General features: G+C 41.2%; 1 long non-coding RNA gene across 2 annotated transcripts; it reads right to left on the bottom strand.

Moving 5' to 3' along the window:
- Nucleotides 1–5,184: 5,184 nt before the first annotated feature.
- LOC119801684 lies at nucleotides 5,185–12,776 on the bottom strand. 2 transcript variants are annotated; one of them, XR_005283279.1, is made up of 3 exons: nucleotides 12,298–12,776; nucleotides 9,441–12,117; nucleotides 5,185–5,903 (listed from the first exon to the last, which is right to left on the bottom strand). It is a non-coding gene; the product is annotated as an uncharacterized LOC119801684 (long non-coding RNA). The 2 variants fall into 2 exon arrangements; XR_005283278.1 differs by lacking the exon at nucleotides 5,185–5,903 and having other exon boundaries at nucleotides 7,837–12,117.
- Between the last annotated feature and the right edge of the window lie 756 nt (nucleotides 12,777–13,532).

The following is a 13,532-nucleotide window of genomic DNA, read 5'->3' as shown; positions in this document are numbered from 1 at the left end:
AACACTTTGATTTGAATCAGTCTCTATCTTTCTTTAGCGCATTTGCATGGCTCTAGTAGTTAGAGCTTATGCAAATTTAGTAGGTTACTAACATGCTTTGAGCTTTGGATCACGAGGTAATGGGAAATTGACCTGTTGCACAGCCTTCTTGTAAAGAGATAATAAAAAGTCAACTGCAGGGGTGAGGCCTTGTGAGATTTAACCATCCATGTTAGCATGTCTACTGGAGTTACCATCTTGAGGATATTGTTTAGGTGATCATTTTCCCTTTTTAATTTTATGGGTGCAACATCCTTCTCACATATAGAAGACATGATCTCACAACAGACTTCCTGGTCCTTGGGCTCTTAAAATCTTTCAGCCCCCTCTTCCATAATGTTCCCTGAGGCTTGGGTATAGAAGCTGTGTTACAGATATATCAATTAGGGTTGGGTACCCCAAAGTCAGCTGTTCTCTATGTTTTGGCTTGTGGATTTTTGTGGTGCTCTTCTGTCTACTGCAAAAAGAAGCTTCCTTAACAAGGGTTAGAGCTACACTTATCTGTGGATTTAAGGGTAGGTTTTTAGAATTCAATTAGGAAATATACTGGTTTAGGAAAATGGTAATACTGGGTTCTCATCTAGGGTCTATAATTTCATCAGCCACAGGAGTTTGGTTAGGTTGACAGTGACACACATTAATTACCTCCTATTGAGTGGGCTTTTAGTTTAATTATATAGTGGTTGGGGATGCCCAAGTTGTAAGTGCCATTATTGTGCCCTTGCATATATCCTGCTATGTTGGTCATTATTGTGGTTCATGGGCTTTACAGCTATAAATATACTTCAAACAACAAAGAGGAAGATAAATAAACGGCTTTTCTGGTTTTAAATAGTACTCTGCCATAGAAATCATGGACTCCTAAGGTACCTGTCATCAGATCTCAAGAGGATTTCCTCACAGTTTCGGAGCCCTGGACACTTACATTGCCAAAGGCATATGGATCCAGATATAGGGAAAAAGAGCTCTGAGAATGAATACCTGCATTGGGTTGTGTGGGCAGGCCAGAGAGCAAGCAGAGTAGCTTCGCATTTCAGAAGAGCCTGTTCTTCTACTGGCATTAACTTCATGGAATGTCAGACAACCCAGCTCCCCAGGGTGTGTGTTCTTCAGAAGCTGCCCTTGTTGAATAAGTGCAAACACAACTCTGGAATTTAGAAACAGTCAGAGTGGAGGCACAGCGGCCAAGAGTAAACAGATGTCCTTACCATGTTCATTCCCTAGCTCAGCACTTTCTCTTCCTGTTCCGTTCATCGCAGTATAAGGTAGCACACAGGCATCCAATTTGAGAAGCAAAGTCATTAAGCTCTTGGAAAGTATTTATTTGATCTTTAAAAACAAAATTTACAGTGAGATCCTCCCTAGACCATTTTTACCTCCTAATCAGCTTGAGACGGAAAAGTAAAAGAATGTGTTATTTTGAGCTGGCACCGGACAATATTTGACACAATGGAAGTACTGAAAACAGTCGATTTGAGGCTAATTTCATCAAAGAAAACATCCTGCTAGATGCTCCTTAAATTAGAGCTAATGATTTTGAAAACCCTGGGAAAATGTCTTAATTTTAGGAAATTTTGCTTGGCTGCAAATGGAAGGGGGCTCCTTTTAAGTCTAACCTTGACACCTTTCTCATTGACAATTTTGAGTTCTTCTCTATATAAAAATAACACTTAGTTGGGCATGATGGCCCATCCCCCAAGTCCTAGCTGCTCTGGAGACCGAGGTAAAGAGCTTTCTACCAGCCTGGGCATTGCAGCCAAAGCTTATCTGAACAAAAAGTACCACTTGCTTTTTTGAGTAACAATTGAGAGCAAATTAATATTTAATCTCCACATGATACTTTTCTTTTTAATAGATTTTACAATGTCCTCTGTGATAAGACAATGCTATTTCAGGAAGTAAACTCTGCGTTTACAAACAGAGAAATTACCCTTAGATAAGAAGATAAATTTGTGGGGGCTTTGATTCCTTTTAGTATAAGCCATTGAACCCAGGGTCATAGGCATGCTCGGCAATCACCTCCCACTGAGCTTTATTCCAAGCCTAAACATTACTTTCAGGAAGCATCAGCAGAAACACTGACTAGTCCACAGAGAATTCTTTTATTTTTTAAAGTGTCTGATGCTGATAAGGGAAAAACAAAGGTTTTTTATTTTTTTATTTTTTTTTTTTAAAAACAAGTTCATGCTAAGCACATATTGTGGTAGACAGAGATCTCAGGATGATTGATGACTCCAGGAATCTTCAAAATGCACAGGACACAGTTATAGCCTAGGTATTGATCAACAGAGCACTGCGTAAAAACAGGCTGTCTGATTCAATGTTAATAGATAAGAATGGCCCCCAATGGCTCTTAGCCACAAGTCCACATAAGTTATAACATTTAGGCTTAGAAATTCAACTAAAATATATGCTTTACAGCGCATCTATTTATGGTCTTTAGTGACTAAATGTCTGCACCAATTCAATTAATTCATTTTCTTTAGATAGGACCTACATAATTTAAAAATTCAATGCCAATCAAACTACCTATGAATTTAGTCCAGTAGGTATAGATTTAGGATTGGTGTTAAAGGTTCATGAGACCGTTTCACCTTCTTTTAAAATCGGGAGGATAAAATGAGTCTTTAGAGTCAAATAAAGTGTTAATTTCCCCTAGCCAAAAAGATAAAAATTTTAGGGTCTACAAAATATTTTTGTAAAACAGAAAAAATGTTGAAATATTAATACCATATAAAGCATAAATATTGAATATAGTCCATGGCCCCCATAAAGGTCTAAGTGTCTAAAGCCAACAGTAGTCCCTTGGCATTTCTGCCAGCATTAGTTGAACACAAATAGAGAGTGTGTTCTAATACCTGGGTCTCAAAGCAGATTAAATGGTCTTCCTGTCTGTGAATGACAGGCCAGACAGCCCCATTGATGAGAAAGATGTGCCTACCTTTGCACAGTGCTAGACACAGTGAAACTAACCAGAGAGCAATAGAGCAACATTGCAGGGAAAATGAGTTTCACATGCTAGCATGCTTGGCTGTGGATAGAGTTCGGAGCTGGAGTGATGCCGAGGCGTTTTGTATTATTGCCACGCTGCTTAGAGTGTGCATTCACCCTTGCATGAAGTTACTGGAAGTTTTACAGAATCCAATACACGCCCTGCACCTTGTACCTGCACCTGAGTGAACCTGAACAGAAAATACTCTCTGGTCTCTTAACTAATCTCCACTGTGCTTAAATTTTAACTTGCTATTTTGCAATACATACGACCTTCAATTTGATTGTTTTCTATCCATAGTTTTATTTATATTTTAAATAATTCTAAATTTGCATAGAAAATGTTTTAAAATGGTATTAGGAATTCCAGATCAGATCCCACCTAGGTTTCCTAGTATTTCCTAAAACCAAGAAAATTTGACAATTAAAAGTAGAACATTAATGGTGACATAAAAGTACTATTGAACTACATACTTTATTAAAACCATGAGAATTATCCCCAAAATACCCTTTATGTAGGGGTATCACACATGTGATGCTCTTGCCACTGAATAGTATCTGAATATCTATCTATTTTCAGGATACTTACTTATATATTTCGTTTTTGAGATTATAATATAATGCATCATTTCTTCCTTCCCTTTCCCCTCCAAACTTCCCACATATCTTTCTTGTTATCCCTATTTTTTAAACAACAACAACAACAAAAATTATTTAAAGAACTTCACCCTCAAAAACTAGAAAATAAAAGTAACACTTTATGACATGTAGAAAAAGAACTGAGCTTTCTTGGCGTGCCATATGAGTTACCATAGGCTTGCTGGCTTAGCCATCAGAACTTTTGTTCTCACAATTCCAGAGACCATGAATTAGAAATGGGCAGGGGGAGGGATTAGTTCCTTCCAATCTACAGGTCCCAGATGTCCTCCACCCATGTCCACAGGGAGCCTTCTCTCTCTCTAGGCATCCATCCTTCAAGCCTTTTCCTCTTATAGGAGCACAGGTCTGATTAATTATGATTAACACAAATGAACTCTCTTTTTGGTTAAAAGATGACCCCAAATATTTGACATCGTGAGTCATTGGAGCTGTCCATATAATATCTAATTATCTTGGCTGATATTCAGTGTTCTAATTTGCTTCTCAGTTGCTGTGACAAAACATTGACTAAAAACAACTTGGAGAGGTAATTTGTCTTATGGTTATAGCCTGTGGTGGTTTGAATAGGAATGGCCCCATAGACTCACATGTTTGAATGCTTGACCCATAGGGAGCGGCATTATTAGGGAATGTGGTCTTGTTGCAGTAGGTGTGGCCTTATTGGGGGAAGTGTGTCACTGTAGAGGTGGGCTTGGAAGTCTTACATGTGCTCAATCTATGCCTGGTGTAGCACACAGTCTCCTGTTACTGGTGGATCAAAATGTAGAACTCTCAGCTCCTTCTCCAGCACCATGTCTGCATGCATGCTGGCATGCTTCTTACACCATGAAAATAATGGACTAAATCTCTGAAACTGTAAGCCAGTCCCAATTAAATATTTTCCTTTGTAAGGGTTGCTGTGGCCATGGTGTCTCTTCACAGCCATAGAAACTCTAAGACACCATCCTCCATCCTTCAACTTTAACCTTGCAAACTTGTTGATGAGTCTTTGTCCACACTCTTCTCTCGATGTGGTACAGGCCAGGAGTTCTCAACTTTCCTAATGCTGGAGCTCTTTAATACAGTTCCTCATATTGTGATGACCCCAACCATAAGATTTTCATTGCTACTTCATATCTGCAATTTTGTTACTGCTATGAATCATAATTTAAATACCTGTGTGATGGAGGAGTGTCTATGTGTTACTTTCATTATTAATAAAGAAACTGCCTTGACCCTTTAAGAGGACAGAAAATTAGGTAGGCAGAGTAGACAGAACAGAATTGTGGGACAAAGAAAGCCTAGTCGGGCAGACGCTTCAGGCAGTCACCACAGCAGTCGCCATGCTTTTCCTCTCCGAGATGGACGCAGGTTAAGATCTCCCCTGGTAAGCGACCACCTCGTGGTGCTACATGGATTACTAAATATGGGTTAATTAGCCAATAAGAGGCTGAAACTATGGGCCAGGCAGTGTTTTAAAAAAATACAGTTTCCGTGTAATTATTTTGGGTAAAGCTAGCCGGGTGGCGGAACACAGCCCCGCCGTTCCTTCTACACCTGTGCTTTCTGATGGTCTTAGGCAACCCCTGTGAAAGGGTTGTTCTACTCTCCAAGTGGTCATGACCCACAGGTTGAGCCACTGCCATAGACCCTTCACTTCTGGGCATGCTATAACCTGTGCAGCCTTCAGTATCCAATCTAGGCTGCTTCTCTACCTGGATAATTTCCAAAACTTCCTTTTTTCCCCCATTCTCCGTGTTTCCCCCATAGAGGCAAAGACAACAAAGTCTGTTCTTCACAGCCTAAGAGGCCCACCTCAGACTACTATCCTGTTCTCACCTGACTGCCTGGTGTTTTTCTCTTTGAAACGCGAGTTGAATATGCATCCCACTCCTCTAAAATTGTAGAGAACATTCAAGAAAACTTTGCTGAATAATCTTTCATAGTCATTCTGGCTCAGCAGCGGTCAAGAGTTCCTTCTCTTGGCCCAGTTCTAACCTCAGCGTGCCGGGCCCATGACTCACAAATGCCTGAACAAAGCAGTGAATTGAGAGAGCTAGGAAGCTCTGTCCACACATGGGATTTCCCGAGGAGTTCAGAATCTCCCTTTAAAACCCCTTTCCCCATGCGTTTCCACCACGGATGCCTCCACAGACAAAGAATAACAGAGATAACAGCGCACAGCTACACAAAGATAAGCCAGAATATTTCCCAAAGGAACTTGCCCCAAGGATCTGCAAAAGAAAGCATGAATAATATTCAGCTCACAAGTTTGGTGAATTCAAACTCAACATACAAATTTTCAGAGCAGACATTAGACTGGTTGGGCATGGATTAAAAGGACAGATGAAACTGGCTATGACTGGATCAAAATTCCAGAATAGTGCCAAGAAAATTAAATTATCGCTTGTAGCACAGGCCATCGGAAGGAAGCATTATTAAAGTCACGGAGGTGACATCATTCTGATTCATCTGACATTAAGCATTGTTACTAGTTACTTGGGTCAGTACCTAATGTAAACATGAACCTTTTTATATTATTTAAGCAACAATGGTCAATCAAGCGATCAGAACTTCAAGACAGTAATAGGTGCATATACCACAAAGAGACTCAACCAGTTTGTAATGAAAGCTTTTGCCAACACCATGGGAGGGGACCTGGGAATGGTGCCATAGATTTTTATAAAATATGCTGAAGTCCTACATTTTACTCAAGCTGCTTTGTTTCCCTCCCACTCCCACTTCCTTTCTTGTCTCTCTTGGTGTTGTGCGATGCTGGTGTAGCTGTAAATATTTTTCACTCTGGCTAAAGGGGAAGTTAAATGTAGTCAACTTTAGCATAAGTTTAGGGATATTTATTGGTTGGCAGTCACATTCTGGGTGGTTCTGTTGAATTAGCCATCCTAGTAGGAATACCTTTTCTAAATACCAGTGTCTTCACTATACATATTTTCTCAGTTTCTTGATGCAGGAAGTCAGAAGTGTCTGAGACATCCATGCCAGCCTGGCATAGCCATGGAGAAACAGGGTTGAAATGGAGAAAGCTAGAAGACAGTCTAGGTAAGATTCCTCCCATTAGCAGGGTACAGAGTTACAGAAGAGAGTTAAGCCTACTTCAGTCCTAAGCAAAAAAAAAAAAAAAAAAAAAATCACAAAATTATGTTCCATATAATCAATGTATTCAAGTCTCAGTTTCCATGCATGTTTTTCTGTATTTGATTTGAGCATGTTACATAGAATCCACCAGAATGTCAGTGTTTGTAGAACATATACCTACAAGACAGAAAGCTCTGTTTGGGAAGCTATGCTCTAGTGTCTTCTCTGATGCTGTAATAAAACACTGACCAAAAGCAACTTAGGGGAGGAAAGGGTTTATTTCACCTTACAAGTGGTATAGGCCATTATTGAGAGGAGTCGGGGCAGGGACTCGAGCAGAAACTTAAAGCAGAAGCGGTGGGAGAGCTCTACTTGATAGTTCAATCCAAGATACATACTTAGCTAGCCTTTTTTATGTAGCCTAGGACTAGCTGCCCAGCATAGTGCTGTTTCCAGTGGCCTGGGCCCTTTGAGGCCATATCAGGTTAAAACTGAATATAACAAGCTCCAAGCTTCATACACCCAACTACTTATCATAGCTAATGTTTCACCAGTAAAATATAACTTAATAATTTAAATTCATACCATTATTTCATAAAATAATTTCTTACAAACTACAGGCTAATAAAGACTAAAGAGGAGATGAAAGACTTTGGAAGAGTGTGCTGTCTGAAATAAAAGGAAAATATTCTCACAGCTGTGGATTCCTATTTCCATCATGACAGGGCACATCACACATCTATACAGAGAGAGCTCTTACTAGCCAGTGTGACCAACTACTATGCAAGGATATGGACATCAGCACTAGGAAAATTCAGATTTGAATTGATAACTGGCATGGGAAGCACAGATCATAATAACTGGAAGACAGAAGAAGGCTGATTATAATACATAATTTTTATATTAGTATGTTGAACTCTTAACTACAAAGATTCTTAATTTTTCCAAACTTACTATGATAGCTATTTTTCAAACAAAAGTTGTAGATATCATAAAATATTAAATAAGTTGTTCTTACTATTTTTTGAATGGAAAATTACCTTAAATTACTTTTATATGAAGCAGAAGAAATTAATAATATGGAAATTTTTAATAAAAAAAGAATATGTAACCAAATCTGTACAGCCATTTTAAATTTGAATATCGGTTTTCTAATACATAAAATCATTCCCGATATAAACAGGCATTGGAGGTCATATTATGGATGTTGTCTCCTAGTCATCATTTGTTCTAAGGCAGAACACTCATACACAGGGATCAGTGCTGTTCTCGCTCACAGCTGAGCCTTGTTTTCCATTTCTAGGTCATGGTTAGCCAAAATGTAGACTCAATTCATAATAGTTATAATTTAAGTGCCGCAAAAATTGTTATATTTTCACATTAAAGTATTATGCTTTTTTATAACCTTAGATCTATTTGAAGTGCTATTAAACCAGGACTGGGATTTCTATTGTGGTCTAGCTTATGTTAAAACGCATTGAGGTAACTTTGAAGTAGTTTTATAAGACATGAGAGCTGAAGAAGGATCTGGAACCATCTCCTGTGACCCCGTCTCCCTACTCCCATGGCCTACTACTGTTCCAGGGGTTGGGGCACTCCATGAGAACGTCTAGTGGGGAGTGGTCAGCCGAACACACTAGTGCCTCTGTCTGTCACCTGCGATACAGAACAACCTCTCAGAACCACAGATGCCCCATCCATGCAATACTAAAGCTCTCCCTTGTGAGGCTGGTGTGAGAGTCAAATGAGTTATTGTCTAGAAAAGGCCATGAGGGTAGCTGTCCAGAGCAGATACTCCATGTGTGTTTTACTTCCCACTCTCTTCTCAGCTTTGCTGAATAAGGCATCTTTATCACGTCCCTGAAGACCCACATAATGTGAGAGTATTAATAATTTCCCACATTGTAAATAGAGTTTTCATAATCATCATAGTAAAGACAGAAATTTTCGCATTTTCTGGTAAAGCAGATGTCACAGCCCACCTGAGGACACCCTTTTCAGTCATCTGCAGGCTCTAGGTGCCCGTTATCCATTCCCAGCCCTAGGGTCACCTGCACAGTGGTACAGAGAGCCAGGAAGCAATTCATTTTTAAAAAAACACAGTGTGCCAAGCCAATGCAGTATTACTTGAGCCTAGAACATTTCAACAGATGAGCTTAAGGCAACATTTAATATGACAGGAGGAAGTGGCCCTGCTTTTGTGCCAAGTTCCCTCCTTCTCACAACAGGTCTATATCCAGTTCTGGTGACTCACCTGCCTACCTTCAGGCGCCCTTTGTATCTAGAGTTCTGGAAAACGTTAGATGTAAACTGAAGAAACCACTATAGAATGAACTACTCTGAAATCAAAATGTCCCTGAAAGTGGATCATGTGTCTACCAAGTATATTACCCTGCTTTCTGTTTCTTAATGAAATGGCCAAGGCTAGACACTTAGTAAAGAAAAGTAAAGAAAAGCCCAAATCTCATTGTACTGCCTAAGGGTGCTCCCAGGCTCATTGCCTAATGGAGGATGACACCGTGGCAGACAGGTACGTAAGAGAGGGTTTACAGGGTGAGACAAGACACATGGGGCCAAGAGACAGGCCCCATGAGAATTATATTAACCTCCCTTTGAGGGCAAATCCACAATGACCTAAAACCTTCCCCCAGTCCCCACCTCTGAAAAGATCTTACCTCTTTTCAACAGTAGCACATGGGTGGGTGGAGAATTAAACTTTCCACCGTGAGTTTCTGGGAGACTCATTCCACCTAGATCCAAACCACAGCTTCATGTTTGTACAAAAAGCAGTAGTCCAATTCTTTCAGGACAAAGGTATAGAAAGTCGAGGTTGTAATTATATCAAAAAAAGTAGTTATGAAGTATTGTCTCCCTTGTTCTTACATTCTGCTGTCCACTGAAATGTGTCATCTTCAAAATTAAAACAATAACAACGAACAACATGTCTAATTAAGAAAAGCTGAACCTATTACATTTACTCAAGGAGAAGACTTTGACAGAGCTTTGTGTCTGGATGGATGACAGGAGCAGAACTCAAAAGGCTCAAACTTGTCTGTCAAGGCAGGAACTAACTGGAACTGGGCATAGCGCTGACATGATGCTCTACGTTCGGTGGACAACAGAAAAGAGAGTCTCGACAGGAAGACTGGCAGTCCGGCTTTTGCTTGCCACAGGAGGCGTTAAGCCAGAAGGGCGAACTGTATGGTGAGAATAAACCAGTTTACAAGAATTTCCTGAAGCCAGCAGTAAAGGTCTTCCCTGAAGTTCCACTGTTTCGTTGTAAGACTTTTCCTGAAACAAAACATTGCCACGCTGACATAGACAGACAGTACCGCTCTCAGAAGTCTCCATGAAGTAGGGAATTTGTCAATAGGTTTTGTGCCCAGAACAGTGTGTGCACACGATCCACATTGTATAGTGTGTCAAAGTCTGGGACAGATCACCCCTTGGGTACAGCAGGCACAGATGCACAGATTGATAATTGGAATTGTCATCCTCTCCTTCCACCCAGTTCTAAGTCACATATTTCCTGTTCTCAGGATCTTTGAACCTATCTGCAAATACTCACTGTGTTGCTGGGGCACACGACCTTCCTCTGTTGCTCAGAAGAAAGTGTATTCTGTGGTTGGGAGTGACTCAAAGAACTGGCCACCAAGAATCCTCAGTTGGTGTCCATTAATTATTATTTGTAAGTGAATGTCACATTTCTCTAGCCCCAAGACATGTAGGAAGAGATGTTTATATCATTAATGATCCCCCAGAAGAAATCCCTTGTCCTTCAGCATTTCCTCCTAGAGCAGTGATTCTCAACCTTGGTGACCCCAAACCATAAAATTATTTTCATTGCTACTTCATAACGGCATGTTTGCTACTGTTATGAATTGTAATGTTACTGTCTGCAGTTCCCTGTGGTCTTAGGTGACCCCTATGAAAGAATCATACTGTTGAACCTCCAAAGGGGATGTGATCCCCAGGCAGAGAACTCCTGTCCTAGATCTTAGCACCTTGGTTTAAATAGAAAAGAAAACTTGGCTCTCTTCCCCCTGCTCTTCTAAGAGGCAAGCAGGCTTTTTCCTCTCTCTCCCTCTCTCTGTCTCTGTCTCTTCCTTCCCTCCCCTATACCCTCCTCTCAATAAACTCCAAACTCAAAAAGAAAAAGAAAAAGAAAAAGAAAAGAAAAGAAAAAATGTTTTCCAGCATGCGTTTTATGAGAACAAACTCCTAAGCATCTTTGGTGTGTGATGGTTGCCTCAATGGCAAAGTCAGAAAAAAAATTAATGAATAAAATAAAGGAAAGAGCTAAAGGCCTTCAGGAGAAAGCCATGGGGTAGAGGCCAGAGCTTGCATTGTCAGGACCTACGGACATGAGTCCACCACCAGGCCAGCTCTCAAAAAATTATTAAGAAATTAAACAAAAGCACAGATGTGAACCATTTGCATATTTTGTGGTTTAAATGCTTCTACTCTGACTAAACTTTTGCTACCAGCAGTTGATAAGGGCTGAGAAATTTTCCACAATTTAGCAATCAGCTCTGGCACAAGTGAGCTGGCCCGAGCAGAGAAATGGCAAGCAGCAGATGCCAAGAAGTGCTCCCTGGCCAAGAACTAAGTCCACAGTACCCCTGGGATCATGACTCTCTCCTTGGTTACCAAATGCTTGCTTTTCCTAGCATTGTCTGCTTAAAGGCCCCGTCACTGCACTTTACTTTAGGGAGTTGACAACCATACCCTGTGATTCAAGAATGGTTTTCCCAGTGAGAGATGGAATCAAGTGAAGTAGATCACTCCTGTGACAGGCACCTCTGTCCCCAAGGTACTTTTCCTTCAGTGAACCCCAGTCACTTCTGGGAATGTAGCATTTCTGTGCAGTGAGTATCTTCTAAAAGGAACACTAAAAGCTATGCTCTAAAATAAGCTAACAGCATCCAAATGTTAGACCTACACACGCGCGCGCGCACACACACACACACACACACACACACACACACACACGAGAAAATGTTTGTCATTAGCCACTAAGAAGTAGTCCTCCAGAATTCTTTTTCATGTTTCATCTGCATAAAGTGATCATGGACCCGATGTTATGAATGAGGAAAATGGCACGACCCTTTGTTGCCATCCTGTTGACCTCTGCATGCTGGATCAGGCTGTTTCTCCTCTATAGCTCTTCTTCGCTGCCTAACAACAACAGAGCTTTCCTGAAGGTAATTAATTACGTTCAGCAACATCTGTGCTGTGACTGAGCAGACTTGAATTTTGAAATGAAATCTTCCTTGGCAATATTTCAGTTTGTTGAGTCATGAGCCTGACAAGCAGCTACAACCCATGAAGCAGCATTTCCTTGGGGAGAGCCTGCGAGAAGGAAGTGGGACTGAGTTAGTTTGGTGTGTGGTGCGCTCTGCACTTCCACACCCCAGCCCACAGCCTCATTATACAAGTTTCCTCTCTACTCAGTTCAAGCCCGGTTTCCAGGATTCCGATGCAAAGATCAGACTTTCCGGATCACATGCCAAGACTCATGATCAGGAGTACCTGGATTTCAACTTTCTCCGGCTATGCGAAAGTGTTCTCTCAGGAAATGACAACAGCCGACGGCAGTTAGTCCATGAGCAGTGAGCAACTTCTTTCATGATTGATAACAGCAAGTTGGGAAACCAATTTCCAGTCACTGAAATTCCCATCTCTTCAGGCAGAAGAGCTGGATCCGGGTGTCACGAGAGTTTGAGAGCCAGCGACACATGGGAGAAAGGACCCTGCACCTTGCCTGGGCAGCACACTAGAACTGACCCTGTTGGCAGGGGTGCAAGAGAGCCTTCCCTGAGAGCATGAGAACAGGCGAGATGACCCCGCCTCCTTCATCTGCCACGTGGTGGCTTGGGTGAGGGAAAGATGCCCCCACAACCCTTGCCATCTGCCGCAGCAAGAGAGCTGGCCTTGGCAATATGAGAGAGGGCGAGCTGGCCCTGAACCTTGTATGGGCAAAACAGTAGAGCCGGCCCTGGTGGTGTTGTTGCCAGTGAGCCAACCCCTAGAGTGTGAGAACAGGAGAACTGGCCCTGCTCCTTGTTGTCTGATGAATGAGGGGCCAGGGCAGTGCAGGAGAGCTCACTCTGGTGGTGAACTGCTGGAGCATGTAAGGGGAGAAGGCCTGTAGGTTCAAAACTACAGGATCTCTAGGACACAAGGCAACAACAGAATATCCAAGAGGAGACCCAGTGAGGGCCCACTATCAAGGGTGAAGTAGAAGTCAGAGGCCACAAACCAGGCGAATGACTCATTGCAATGCACACTTACAAATAAAGATGCATGGACAAAAGCAAACATTGGGGAGCTCACTGGGTCGCACTATGGCTTCCACACCAAGACTTGTTTTGCTTTTCTTTTCTTTTCTTTTATATTTTATTTTATTTTGGAAAGGGGTGGAAGGTTGCAATGTCAGAGGGCAGATATGAAGGGACAGGAAGATGAATGAGATCAGAGTGTATGATGTGAAATCCACAAAGAATCAATAAAAAATGTTTTAAAAATCCCATCTCTTAGGATATAAACCACTATAATTAGTTATGAAAGAGACTTTCTTAATACCAGACAAAACTAACCATCTTAGAGCAAATGAGAAGCAGGGTGTATTAAGTTCTTAAACCACAAAAATACATACACACACACATATATGTGTGTGTGTGTGTGTGTGTGTGTGTATGTATATATATATATATAGGCAGACATATATACATGCATACATACAGATAGACAGACAAAAAATACTG

This window comes from Arvicola amphibius, chromosome 1 (genome assembly GCF_903992535.2).
Source record: "Arvicola amphibius chromosome 1, mArvAmp1.2, whole genome shotgun sequence".
Classification (NCBI taxonomy): Eukaryota; Metazoa; Chordata; class Mammalia; order Rodentia; family Cricetidae; genus Arvicola; species Arvicola amphibius.
The sequence above is the reverse complement of the archived record's forward strand: the minus strand, read 5'-3'. Positions and strand labels throughout refer to the sequence as shown.